Below are 14,074 nucleotides of genomic sequence, written 5' to 3'. Positions count from 1 at the left end.
CACACTTGTCTGTAGCTCCAGAGCACACAGGAGATGAGGAAGTTGATACCAACTTTGTGCAGACCCGACGTAAACATGATCGCCGCGCAGCCGAGGGACAGTAGGACCCTTGGACAATGCTATTACTGTGCAGCGCACGTGAGACTTCCGCCGAGGGTTTATTGGCTGCCATTATCTGCTGGGAGGGAAAATCGATACAGGAAGGGGGAAGGGGAGGAGCTGGGAATGGCTAGGGTCACATGAGGACAGGCGGCTGCTGGCTCCACCACTTCCACAGCCTGCGAAGATTCTGTCCGCCGGAGGTAAGTTATCTTTACCCGCCTATCAGGGCCGGCTTTAGGGCGGTGCGACCGGTGCCACCGCACCGGGTGCTGGCTTCCTGGGGGCGCCGTGCTTGAAAGTTTATTATGCTTTTGACGCACCTGCTGCAGCGTTTCTTTCCCCCAGGCCTCACATACATGTCACAATCACTCCTGTGATTAATCATCGTCCTGGAGAGAGATCAGCATTTTGTATAGTTGAGGTTTTGACTTCGGTGAAGTTAGTACAGAGGGTTAATGTGCCTGCTCTGCTGCAAAGAGCGTGTACCAAGTAGATTACAGCGTGTGTATGATGTAAACAGATGAGCAGGTTACTGCTTTCAAAAGAGACATCCTTTTGTTACTTGCAATTTATAACTTAAAGTCCTAATATAGAATAGGGAGCTATCAACTTTCATCCTAGAACTGCATATACACTGCAAAATATACATTATTAGAACATTGATTAATGTTGCAAAAGGGATTAATTTGGCTAGAAATCGATTCTTATTATTAAACAGAGCTCCCAACGATGCTGTTTCTTTTTCGACTCTGAGTTTGTGCTTCTCCACACCAAGCACTCTTAAACTATACAGCCTGCCAGTATGGATGACATGCGACTCCTACACTTTCCTATACACTGATTTACACACGTATGATTGATTGTCTCTGTGTAATGTGCGTGTGATGCAAAGTGCTCTGACACCCTACACTGATATGAGTGGCGCTATATAACTAATTCAATGCATCTGAGAGTGTGGGGTTATGGAGACTTGTTCACTGTTAAAGGGTGCTAGTGAAAGAATCCGTGGTGGAGGTGGTCATTGGGGGGGGGGGCGCCAACAAACATTGTCGCACAGGGCGCCACCAGCACTAAAGCCGGCCCTGCCGCCTATGGTTACCTCCTTGTCAGACGTTAGTTTGCAAAGTTTCCTTTTCAGGCGGGGCGTCTGGGCTGTGAGATCCAGGCCAAGAGTAGCCGCCCTTATCTTAGCTTTAATAATTTAGTATTAAACATCCCTCTTCTTTCCCTGCACGCAGCTGCATGTATCATGAATGATTGTCACCGGAGACAGCGCACAAGTGTCATTTTAGGAGGAGAGAGCGCCGCTTGTGTTTTTAACCAGTTCCAATCAATTGGAATAGAAACACGACCGTGGTGGTATCGCACAATGTCCATGCAGTTATCTGAGTATAGAAAAGGACCCCTGCGGAGGCGTAGGGCTGAAAAAAGACGGGGCGGGGCTGAAGGCGTCAGGCGCAGGAGACAGTGACAAGCTCGCTTTAAAATGTATACATTATTTTTTGCAGCAAATCTTTTGTCTGTATGGGTACACGGGGGCAAAGCACTTAGTTAAAACAGAGCCCAGAGGCTCAGAGTTGTCTCAAACTTTTCATCATTGAATGTAAACGGGCACTGCCTGTCCTGGCGAGAGGCTAGCTATTCACCCGCGCTCACTTATACAGCGGTTTAAAGTGCACGTCCGCTGCCGAAGGCGCTTCTTGGAGCTGAAAACACGGCATTATTAACATTATCATTAACTCAGAGGGACCCCGTGTATGCCGCTGACCGCGGCCCCCGCAGGGGGCCACTCGGCGGTCGGCGCCTTAGTGGCCCCGGGGCCCCGGTCACCCCTCCCCACTCCCTCCTTCGGGGGGGGCGGGGGCAGGGATCCTGACTGTTGCCCCCCTCCGTGTCGGGGGCCGGAAGTGACGCGCAATGCGCGTCACTTCCGGGCCCAGGTGTGAGGGGAAGGCTATTTAGCCTTCCCCCACCCTCACTGGCGACCTCTTTGTCGCCCACCTCGCCTTTGACCTCGCCGCATCGGTCCGTCGTCTTCGCCTCGCGGGTCCCGCCGCCACCATTTTAGTACTTAGGTGAGTCTTGCTTAACCCTTCTCGCCCCGGCCCCGTCCCTGGGCAGTACCAGGTCGACGGGGCCCTGTGGCCCGGATGGCCGCGGGCGGGGAGGGCGCAAGTTGGGCCACGATGGCTCGGGGCCTTGTGTGCGGTGTTGTCCTTTGCGTGCTAAGCGTTAAGGGGCTAACCTCTACTGGGGTTTATGGCTGGGGGGGGGGAATTTCGCTCGTCTGTCGGCCCCTCTCCCCCTTGCCCCGGCGGGTGCTCACGGGGCATCTCGGCGCTTCGATCCGGGATATCAGCATGCTCTTAGGGCTCAGCGAGGCGCGAGTGGGCTGAGCAGGCAGGACAGCTCAGTGGGCTAATGCGCATAACGGAGCAGTCGAAGGCGCTTAGGAAACGTTTCGCGGTTTCGTATACCACTGCGGATAGTAGAGTACAACCCAGCTTGGGTTTGAATATTAACTCTGACCTCTTCGGTCCGCTTGCCTGTAATTTAGAGAGCGTGTGTGTTCTGTTTACCGGTGCGACTGTTATGTGCCGAGTAACGAAATTATTGTCGTTTTACGCCCTGGCTGTGTGTTGTTTGAGGGAGGGCCTAATGATTAGTGCGCACCGTACCGCACCTGGAGGGACGCTGTTTTTGGGGGCACAGAAGCATGCATGGTTATGTTTTCGTGTCACATTGGGATGTTATTGGCGCCTCGCGGAAAGGTTTTCGTGGCCGAGTGGTCAGAGCTGCTTCGCCTGGCGTGCGGGGATAGCTTTTCCGAATAGGTGGGGGGGGCGTGTGTGTCGGCGGGCACTGGGAGCTGGGTATGTTCATGCCCTTCGACGGTCCGGGTCAGGTTCGTCTCCCCCCCCGGACACGGGTCAGGGGCACCAATGACTGGTGGCAGAGGCGCTGGGCTGGTGCCTCCTTTTGCCCCCTGCTTACAGCGCCCCTCGATGCGGGGGCCGGCACGCGTGCGCATGACAGGCCCATTCGAATGCGGATACGATTTTTTGAGCTCCGAGAATTTCGGGTCGAGCACGCCATTTTATGCATGTCAGGCCTATCGAATCGAACGAGGTGGAAAGTGTAACGATTCATTTAACGCGCTTGGTTAACGTTGGGCCTAGCTAGCGCGCGTCGCGGCATTACATAGGTGACAATGGCTCGATAAAGGGGGGTATAGAAATACAGCATTTATGCTCCAACGTGCGATTGGCCGGTTGTTCGTGGGTCTCAATGTCGGACATATTTGTGTGCTGAGGTCCGCAGGTGCTTGTCCAAGATCAAACGTCGTGTTTAGTTTTGCCAAATGTGGACAATTAAGTGTGTGTGACACAGACATAGTCCTATGAAATGTGGACTTCGCTGCGCTTTTTCAGAGATGGCTCTGTTCGTGCGAGCTCAAGGGGCTCGCTCAGCGCGGTCACGCTGCGCCCCACCCAGACCCCCCCCCCCCCCCCCCCCCCCCGCCAGCGCACTACCAGCCCTAAAAGCGATATGTGTGAACACCGGCAGTGAGCTCACGGGTTTCTTGGGTTTGAATCTCGGCAAGGCAGGTTCTAACCAATTCAACTTTCAGAGGCTAATAAACACAATGAATACAATTGAGTAACGTAGTAGCGTCAGTACATCGTATTTCATGCAATATTGAGGCGGCAACCTAAACAAAGGCATTTGTGTGCAGAAATGCCGCGCGCGCGCGGGTCACCGGCAGGGGATCGCGTAGTTGCTTTGTAGTCGAAATGAAATTTGTAACGGACATCCTAGGTCGGGGAAGCAGGCTGCGCCTCGTGGTCGCGTCTCCCTTTTTTGGGCAGCGCGGGTACTGTACAATTTTCACTTCCGGACAGTGAATTGGCCCCCGTGCCTGAATATGTAATGTAAAGCGCGCCAATAATTTCGTAGTGCACGCTATATGAAGGCGAATGAATGGAGATTTGACGCGTTCGCTTCACGCGAGACAGTGATTTTGGGGCAAATGGGCACCAGGAAAGTAGTATGGGGGTGGGGAGCACCATGCTGCTTGCCAGGTTCAAGGTGGGGATAGGGGCAGACGCGATCAGGGTGTGCATGGTTAAAAGTGATTTGTATGAGCACCTGTGTCCTCCCCCCCCCTCCCCCCCCCCCCCTTTTTCTGCGGTTCAGTCACGCCTTTTCGTGTATGCATATTTCTTGTGCTTATGCTGGTTTCTCTTTCAGTACATTCGTCCGCTTTCGGTGACTGGAGGATTATTAATTGGCGACAGAGAGACGCGAGCCAAACATCATCCGTATTCGGGGCTCGGACGGGAGTAAGTACGGGCAGGTGGGGGACGGGGGTACCGTTCGGAGTAGCATGTGGCACTCAGGAGCGAAGAATCAGCCTCAAAGGGGGCGAACAGGCGGTTAACTTTCTCTCTTTCCCAATTGCAGATAAGAGAGAACAACTGCTAAGTGATGGACAGCCAAGGATTATCCCCCCCCCTTTTCACACCAGGGACACAGGTTGAGGAGTCCGTGCCGGACACTTCGGAGGAAGCCCGGATTGCCGCATTCTTGGAGCTGACGAGGGCCAAGGGTTTAGCTTGGGCGACTGAACTATTGAAAGCCAGTACCCCCCCAGACTCTGGGATATCGATGGACGGTCCGGCTACGGATAAGGATGTAGGGGAGGTTGCGGGCCCGTCACGGTCGAAAAGAAACCGCCGCCCCACGAGCAAAGACTTTCCGGTTGAGCAACCACCGGCTCGAAATAGAGCGGCCCCTCTTCACAGGGCCTCAGCGACCCCCCAGGCGGCGGTTAGCTTGGGGACGGGGACGCACAACGTACTGCCTTGCCCGCCCCAGGCGACATTTGCCTCAGCAGAGGATCTGGGTAAGCTTTCAGACACTTTAAAAGACTTCATGGCTGAGGTCAGATCCGGTCTTCTGCTTGCCAGGTCACCCCTAGGGGTCGGCCCGTCCGCTCCACCGCCGCCGAGTGTGACCCCGGCGCCGGGGGGCTTCACGCAGGTCTGGGGTCAGCCGCCGGCTGCATTGGAACCTCCTCCGCGGCCCCCACCCCCAGCTGCTGCTGTGGCCGAGAGCGCGGCAAGTGCGGTCGATCCTGCAGTAGTGGTTCCCCCGGTGGTACCGACGCCGGCACCAACACTAGCCGTAGCACCTAAGCCTCTAGTTACCACGGCCCCGCTAGTATCGGGCCGCTGTTCACTCGCTTGGATGGTCCCTTTAGTGGCCAAAGAAGGGATTTGGCGCAGGGAATTTATCGATATCTTCACCCTTCTCATGCATGGGGCGGAGGGGGTAGATACCAGGAGGATGGGCAACAAGGAAGAGGACAAGAGGGTGCGGTATCATTTATATCCCACCAAAAATATTGTGACTTGGGGTCAGGCCTTTGCCATTTTTGCGGCAGTAATAGTGGAGAAATTCCCAGATGAAGGGCCAGGTCTCTTCCACTATGCAAGCGTGATTACAGAAGAGGCTGCTAAGGGTGGGGGCATGGGATGGTACCACTACGACTGTGACTTCCGTAGACAAAGAGCAATCTGCCCAGATCTTGAGTGGGACCAGTTGGAGGTCCGTTTATGGGTAAAACACATGGGCAAGCATACTGAGGGGTCTACGACGAAGTCAGGTACAGAGAGCGGTGTAAAGAGCAAAGAGAAAGAGGATAAACAGGAGAGGAAATGGCAGAACAGGAAGTCCTTTCGGGGCGGTCGTGGGGGGGGTCGCAGGCCTGGCTTTCGGGCACGGTCTTCTGGGACCTGCAGGCTCTTTAATGCAGGGTTCTGCTCCTGGGACAAAACATGCCGTTTCTCACACAATTGCAGTGTGTGCGGGGCACCCCATGCCGCCACCGTATGCTCCAAGCGCGACACTCCCGACAAGCCTTCCTCGAGCAAGTAGCCCAGGGGGGGTTCCCCCTCCCGCGCTTTGGCCCCCCGCGAACACATCTGCTAGCGCGCATGCCCTTGCCCCACACGACCATGTGAAAGGGCCCTCTCCCATCAGCGTAAAGAACCTCCTCAGTGCCCTCCGCGGATACACTAGCAGGGAAGGGTCCCTCATTTCTGAGGGCTTCTTAGACGGTTTCCGCATTCCTTATCAAGGCCCCTTAGTGAGCAGGGATGCGGAGAATCAGAAATCAGCTAGGGAGCACCCGGAGGTAGTGCGGGATAAAATAGCGAAGGAGGTGTCTTTGGGCAGGGTGGCGGGCCCTTTTTCCTCACCCCCTATGCCCCACTTTGTGATTTCTCCCCTGGGGGTGGTACCAAAAAAGGAGCCAGGGGCTTTCCGTCTTATTCATAACCTATCACACCCTGAAGGGGACTCCGTGAATTCCTGGCTTGACGAAGGTAGATGCTCAGTGTCTTACTGCTCCCTAGACCTGGCAGTCGACATGATCAGGAGGGCAGGGAAGGGAGCCTGGTTGGCCAAGTCTGATATCGAATCGGCCTTCAGGCTCCTGCCAGTACACCCGGACAGCCAACACCTTCTGGGCTTCAAGTGGGGGGACCAGGTCTTTTATGATAGGTGTATGCCCATGGGTTGCTCGGTGTCTTGTGCGTACTTTGAGGCGTTCAGCTCCTTCCTACAGTGGGCCTTAACAAACAGGTATGGCATGGAGGGAGTGACCCACTACCTGGATGATTTCCTGTTCATCGGGGGAGCTGACTCGCAAGATTGTGCACGGGCGCTGCAATGTTTCAAGGAATTGGCAGGACACTTGGGCGTACCTTTAGCTCCTGGTAAGACCGAGGGTCCGGCGCAGGTTTTGATATTCTTGGGCATCGAGTTGGACACGGTAAAGGGCGTGTCCCGACTCCCTGCGGATAAGGTACAGGCCTTGCGTCAGGAGATCTGCGATCTACTGGGTAGGGACAAGGCTACTCTGGGTGAAATCCAATGCCTGCTAGGGACCCTGAATTTTGCGGTAAAGGTCATACCCATGGGGAGGGTCTTTGCACGCAGGTTAGCAAGGGCGACCGCTGGTATAAAAAAGAAACATCACTGGGTCAAGCTGGGGACAGGTCTGAAGCAGGATCTGGTGGTATGGAGCGAATTCCTAGCCTGCTTTAATGGGACGGTTATTTGGAAGCAGCCCTGGATTGATAGTCAGGAACTTTGTCTTTTCACAGATGCCTCAGGCAGGGAAGGTTTCGGGGCTATCTTGGGCGAGGAATGGTGCGCGCAGGGATGGCCCAATGTTTGGCGCAGGCATAGGATCACCAAAAATGTGACTGTTCTGGAGCTCTTCCCGATTGTTGTTGCACTACACCTATGGCCGGCGGCGTTGTCAGATAGGAAGGTGGTATTTTGGTCTGACAACATGGCGGTTGTTCAGGCAATTAACAACCAGTCCGCTAGGTGCCGGCTGGTGCTGTGCTTACTAAGGGAGTTGGTCCGGGCATGCCTGCGCATCAATGTCGAGTTTAAAGCCAGGCACATTGAGGGTATTCAAAATGTGGCAGCTGACGCTCTTTCTCGTTTTCAGTGGCTCCGATTCAGGGAGGCCTGGCCGCGGGCGAGAGCGCAGATGACCCCATTCCCGGACCATCTATGGAAGATCCTGCAGTGGGACTGAGCCTGAAGGAGATGGGAGAAAGAGCTCTGGCCCCAGGTACCAGAAAGCGTTACAGCGCCCACATGGCAACATTCAGAGCAACTTCTGTAGCGCTGGGTACTTCAGGGGCTGCGTTGGTGTCCCAGGTCCGAGCATTTCTGGTGTGGGCTAGGGGACAGGGGAAAAGCCGTTCATGGGTAGGCAGCCACTTGGCGGCCGTAAGCCACGACACCAAGTTGTCTGGCGGGGCGGATCCCACTAACTCCTATCCCATCCGGGCCGCCTTGAAGGGCTGGGCTAGGGAGGAGCCCAGGGCCCCTGATAATCGGGCCCCCATTGATTTCGAAATCCTGAAAGGCATGCTAGGGGCTCTCGAGCTAGTCACCTACTCTCATTACGAGGCCACGCTGTTTTCAGCCACGTTCTGCTTAGCATTTTTTGGGGCATTCAGAGTCAGCGAGTTAGTGGCTAGGTCCAAGGTCGACTTTTCAGGGGATGCGCGGGCAATTTCAGATGTGTCCATTTCCGGGTCACTGACCATTCATTTACGCAAGTCCAAGACTGACCAGGCGGGGCGGGGGATCAGGGTGGTTCTTCAGCCCCTAGGTGACCCCAGGTTCTGCCCAGTACAATGGGTAAAGGCGTTGTTGGAGTACAGACCGCCCGGCCCTGGTTATCTTCTGTTGCATTCAAATGGTACCCCCGTAACTAGATACCAGTTCGAGCAGGTAATCAGGGCCAGCTTAGCCAAGGCGGGGCTCGCCCGGCCGGACAGAAGGTATTCCAGCCACTCCTTCCGCATTGGCGCTGCCACCGCCGCTCACCTGGCGGGATTAGAGGCCGCTCAGGTGAAGAAATTGGGGCGTTGGGAATCTGATTGCTATAAGATATATGTTCGCCCGTGAGGCAGCTTTTAGTAATGTGTTTGTGATTTTATAGTGTGTATCGTTGAAATCACCCTTTCTGATTAAATAACTTGTGTGTACACCATGTCTCCTCTTTATTAGGACGAGTGGTGTGGGTGATCGGGCATTCATTTGTCGCCCGGGCGGCCCAATGGGCATCGCACCGGAATTGGATGCGACACTTCCCTCAGACTGAAGTGGAATGGATGGGGGTGCCGGGGATGAGATGGTTCGAACTCAGGAATAAGATCGAGCAGAGACTAAGAGCACACGGGTCCACCTTGCCCCACCTGTTGGTGATACACCTGGGTGGAAACGACCTTGTTACCCTAGGGAGACGATTGCTGTTATTAGCCATGAAAAGAGACTTAGGGGAAATCTGCAAGCGTCTGGGCGAGTGTGAGATCGTGTGGTCGGAGATCATCCCCCGCAGGTCTTGGCGGGGAGCTAAATCCTTAGAAGCGGTAGAGCACTCCAGGAGGCGCATTAATGGAGCAATGCGTAAGTTCACATCCCAAAGGGGTTTGGGCTTTATTCGCCATGAGATGATTCGGGGGAATGTAAAGGGGTACTTCGACTTGGATGGAGTACACCTCTCCCAAATAGGCATGGACCTGTTTTTATTGGATTTAAGCGAAGCATTGGTGAATAGAGGGTGCAGGTAAAGAGCTAGGTTGGTGGGGGGCCCTGGCTGCGACGGTTAGCCGCCTCCAGGGCTGTGGCGGAGTTACAGGGCGATCTGGAAGCAGGCCGGTACAAAGGGTACCTCTGCGCGGCACCACGTGGTGCCTGAGCCAAAACGAGGAGCCTCCAGAGAGGTCCCGGAAGCCGGTCGGCGCCCCGCTAGGCCTGCGGGCGGTTGTGGGCCTGAACAACCGGGGGCTTGCTATGCGACGCTCCGCCCCGAGAGGGGGGGTGTGAGTAGAATTTCAACGGCACGTGATCGAAAAAAGAATCACTTGGGGGGCAGCACTTGCGGGTCATTCCCGTGCTGCCCGGCTCATCAGGCGGGGCAGGTGAAGTAGATGGCCGCCTGCCCTTGGATCGCCCGTAAGATAACCCACCTATTACATATCCTGGAATTATGTAATAAATCCTGCAGCATTTGTTACCCACTTACAACTGTTTCTTGTGTCTTCTTTGGGTAACCTAATTTGGGGGGAGGGGGGAAAGCGGGGTGCCCCTGGGGGTACTATGCCGCTGACCGCGGCCCCCGCAGGGGGCCACTCGGCGGTCGGCGCCTTAGTGGCCCCGGGGCCCCGGTCACCCCTCCCCACTCCCTCCTTCGGGGGGGGCGGGGGCAGGGATCCTGACTGTTGCCCCCCTCCGTGTCGGGGGCCGGAAGTGACGCGCAATGCGCGTCACTTCCGGGCCCAGGTGTGAGGGGAAGGCTATTTAGCCTTCCCCCACCCTCACTGGCGACCTCTTTGTCGCCCACCTCGCCTTTTTACCCTCCCTACCGCTTACCCGGCGTAGGTGTGGTGGGGTGGAGTTTTTTGCTGAACGTTTTAATGTTTTCCTTTTCGTTGCAGGCGGAGTTACAGGGCGATCTGGAAGCAGGCCGGTACAAAGGGTACCTCTGCGCGGCACCACGTGGTGCCTGAGCCAAAACGAGGAGCCTCCAGAGAGGTCCCGGAAGCCGGTCGGCGCCCCGCTAGGCCTGCGGGCGGTTGTGGGCCTGAACAACCGGGGGCTTGCTATGCGACGCTCCGCCCCGAGAGGGGGGGTGTGAGTAGAATTTCAACGGCACGTGATCGAAAAAAGAATCACTTGGGGGGCAGCACTTGCGGGTCATTCCCGTGCTGCCCGGCTCATCAGGCGGGGCAGGTGAAGTAGATGGCCGCCTGCCCTTGGATCGCCCGTAAGATAACCCACCTATTACATATCCTGGAATTATGTAATAAATCCTGCAGCATTTGTTACCCACTTACAACTGTTTCTTGTGTCTTCTTTGGGTAACCTAATTTGGGGGGAGGGGGGAAAGCGGGGTGCCCCTGGGGGTACTATGGACCTTGGATGACATTCTGATGCATTATTAGTCCGATGAGACATCTGAGTGGACATGCACCCACGGTTCTGAGCCACAAAGTGTATCAATCATGCATTCATCCTGTGAACGTTGTCCACAGCGCCGTGTGTGCCCCCCTGTGCTGCGCCGACGGAGAGGGGATGTTGGCCCGGCATAGCTGGAGGACGCCTCCTGGTTCAAGCACCATGTAAGCCAAGCACATATACAAAATGTACACAAGTACCTACATCACGCTAAGGCCTAGGATTGCACGCGCTGAAAACTCCTTTAACGCAGCATCAGCCTCCAAGAGCAGGGCAGGCCACTCTGATTCCGACCCGGCATAAACAAACCCCTTCTGGCGCTGGGATGGAAATTACGATTTACGATGTAGCTGGTGTTAGACCTGATATTCTTGAGGTGTGTTTCCCTAAAAAACTGTCTTTTTCCTGGGTTTTGCTTATTCTCTTTTCGTAGCCTTAGGCCTCTGAGCACTTTCCCACTGTAAGTACAATGTGAAAGTGCACATACCCTTCCTACACATGTTAGGAAGTGGTGCTTACATGGTGATTTCAAACATGTCAAGGCTGCCATTACAGACCTACGTATGCGCACTTGCACCTATGGTGTGTTTCAACATGTGTCAAGTCTGCCATTGCCCGCCTGTGTATGCGCACTTGCACCTATGGTGTGTTTCAACATGTGTCAAGTCTGCCATTGCCCGCCTGTGTATGCGCATTTGCACCTATGGTGTGTTTCAACATGTGTCAAGTCTGCCATTGCCCGCCTGTGTATGCGCACTTGCACCTATGGTGTGTTTCAACATGTGTCAAGTCTGCCATTGCCCGCCTGAGTATGCGCACTTGCACCTATGGTGTGTTTCAACATGTGTCAAGTCTGCCATTGCCCGCCTGTGTATGCGCACTTGCACCTATGCTCTGGTTGGCCTTTCTAAACCACTGATTAATCCTGAGGGGACATTTCACTACCCCTGGGGTAAGTCTTAAGGGGTGAAGCAAGTGGTAGGTGAAAAGCAGGGCAGGTACAAATGCGTGCTCCCTGCCTAAGTCATGAAGAATACCCATGTGTGTTTTCACTACCTGTGAGGTCTGCTCTTCCCATAGGTCAACGCGGAGGAATGCGTGACATTACTTCAAGCTGCAATAGTGGCTCACAGTGGGCAGCCTCATACTGGTCATTGGATTCACAGTGACAAACCCTCCCTTGTGTGTAAAGGTGGATCTGTCATTTGTTGCTTAGAAATGGCGCTCCTAGACAGTGGGCATATCTCTTCTCTAAAACTGTGTGTGTGCCTCTTTGCTTGGCTCCAGTGCACACTGGCGGCTGGGGGAGCACATCTGTGAGTGGGCGTGCAACCGGTACGACAGACCTCTGCCATTTGAGGGCCTGGCTGGATAGTTTGGAGGGAAGAGGTTTAAACGCTTAACCTGTGGAAGCCGCAGCATGGCCCCACTACAGATTAAAAACTAAATGCCACAGCCTCATGGCGGACAGGACTGAAATATTGGGGAGACATCTGTGGTTCAAAGGGAAACCCCGTGAACCACCTCCAACTTCGAAGGCCCACTACAGTATAACTGCTGGTGCCATACTTCAGCACTTGTGGGGACGTAGGACCAGAGACCCTCAACTGCGTGGTACCCATTGTCAGAGGAATATGTTGTGCACAAGGAGGATTACTGCCATTGGAAGGGGCTGAAGGCCTTTCATGAATCGTGGCTGGCCTGGCTGACTACCTGCTGCTGGGTGGCACCCTGAAGTGTGCTCTCCAGGGGCTTGTTGGCTTGACCTCTGTGCTCTTGTGGAGGTCTCAATCAATCAATCAATCAATCATGGCATTTGTAAAGCGCACTACATACCCGCGAGGGTCTCAAGGCGCTGGGGGGGAGGGGGAGCTGCTACTGTTCGAAGAGCCAGGTCTTGAGGAGTCTTCTGAAGGTCAGAAGGTCTTCGGTCTGCCGAAGGTGAATGGGGAGGGTGTTCCATGTCTTGGCGGCGAGGTGGGAGAATGATCTGCCGGCGGTGGTCACTCTTCGGATGCGGAGGACGGTGGCGAGGGCGCGGTCTGCGGAGCGTAGCTGGCGGATGGGGGTGTAGAGGCTGAGTCGGCTTTTGAGGTACGTTGGACCGGTGTTGTGGAGTGCCTTGTGTGCGTGGGTGAGGAGTTTGAAGGTTATCCTCTTGTTGACAGGGAGCCAGTGCAGGTTTCTCAGGTGGGGTGTGATGTGGCTGCGGCGAGGGATGTCGAGGATCAGGCGTGCGGAGGTGTTCTGGACGCGTTGAAGCCGTTTCAGGAGTTTGGTCGGGACTCCTGCGTAGAGTGCGTTTCCGTAGTCCATTCTACTGCTGATGAGGGCCTGGGTGACTGTCCTTCTAGTTTCGGTGGGGATCCACTTGAAGATCCTGCGAAGCATGCGGAGGGTGTTGAAGCAGGAGGAGGAGATGGCGTTGACCTGCTTCGTCATGGAGAGGGACATCAAAGACCTCCTTCGAGGTACCCACACCATCTATTTGTGACACCTGGAGAGCGGTGCCCTCTTAAGAGCCCACATCGTCTGCTAGATCCCATTGGTTGCGCGTCGTGAGCGTATACCTAAGTATTCTGTCTGGAGACCGGATTGTTCTGTGCGGAGCCCCAAAAGTACTGCCTGTATCTGAGGTGTGTGGGCCCTGTATCATGGGGCCTCAACACGCATAAGTGTCTTGTTGGTAATGAGTGGATTAACCGGTTGTGGGATCCAGCGTGACCTGCTTCGTCGATTGTGCCGCATCTCTTTTGCGAGACACACTGAATGCATGCTTATTGTGTGCAGTACCCGATTCACAGGCTACGACCCTCAGAAGTGAGGGCATTCTCGTAGTAGGGCCTCATTCTACCTCGTGTGGCACTGCTGAACTTATGCCGGTGTGTTTGACTGGAATTGTCTGGTGCAACCCATGCCTCACTTCTAGGGAGGTAGGGAGTTTACAACTTTTCGTTGTGTGTGACTAGAATTGACTGGTGTTACCCGTATCAACACACACCAGGTGTTGTGCCTCATTTCCAGGGAGGTGTGCAGGAGCAGATTTGTGTTCTGGGGGCCTGGATAGCCTGGGTGGTACTTGGATTGACATGTGCCTGACGGGGTGCCTTTTTCTTCTGAGAGGCTCCCCAGGTACATCCTCCCCTTCATCCACGATTCCTTTGTGTGCCTCAGTGCAGCAGACCAATTGCCCTCTCCTCATCTGGCCCGACAACCTTGTGTTGCCAGTTATTATTGCCAGAAGGGCCTTGGGGGGTGAGAGTTATTGACTGGGCTGAGGAACGCTTCAGAGAGCGATTGGCAGAGGGTCAAGAGACTGTGTGACCCCCTTGTGCTTTACAGAGCTCGGCTGGTGCTGGAAGGCATACTGTGGAATCATTTGATTGAATGGCTATCGCCCTCAGCCCACTTCTGCTCC

General features: G+C 55.0%; 1 protein-coding gene across 1 annotated transcript in view; it reads left to right on the top strand.

Moving 5' to 3' along the window:
• Positions 1-223: 223 nt before the first annotated feature.
• Positions 224-14,074, top strand: part of LOC146863408 (N-acetyltransferase family 8 member 3-like) — a 59,586-nt gene continuing 45,735 nt past the window's right edge. Inside the window, exon 1 of the mRNA XM_085642837.1 lies at positions 224-302. The gene's annotated coding sequence lies outside the window, so the exon portion shown is untranslated. The remainder of the gene's footprint in view (positions 303-14,074) is intronic.

This window comes from Triturus cristatus, chromosome 2_2 (genome assembly GCF_964204655.1).
Source record: "Triturus cristatus chromosome 2_2, aTriCri1.1, whole genome shotgun sequence".
NCBI lineage: Eukaryota > Metazoa > Chordata > Amphibia > Caudata > Salamandridae > Triturus > Triturus cristatus.
Note: the sequence above shows the minus strand (reverse complement) of the source record. Positions and strands in the feature narration are given on the sequence as shown.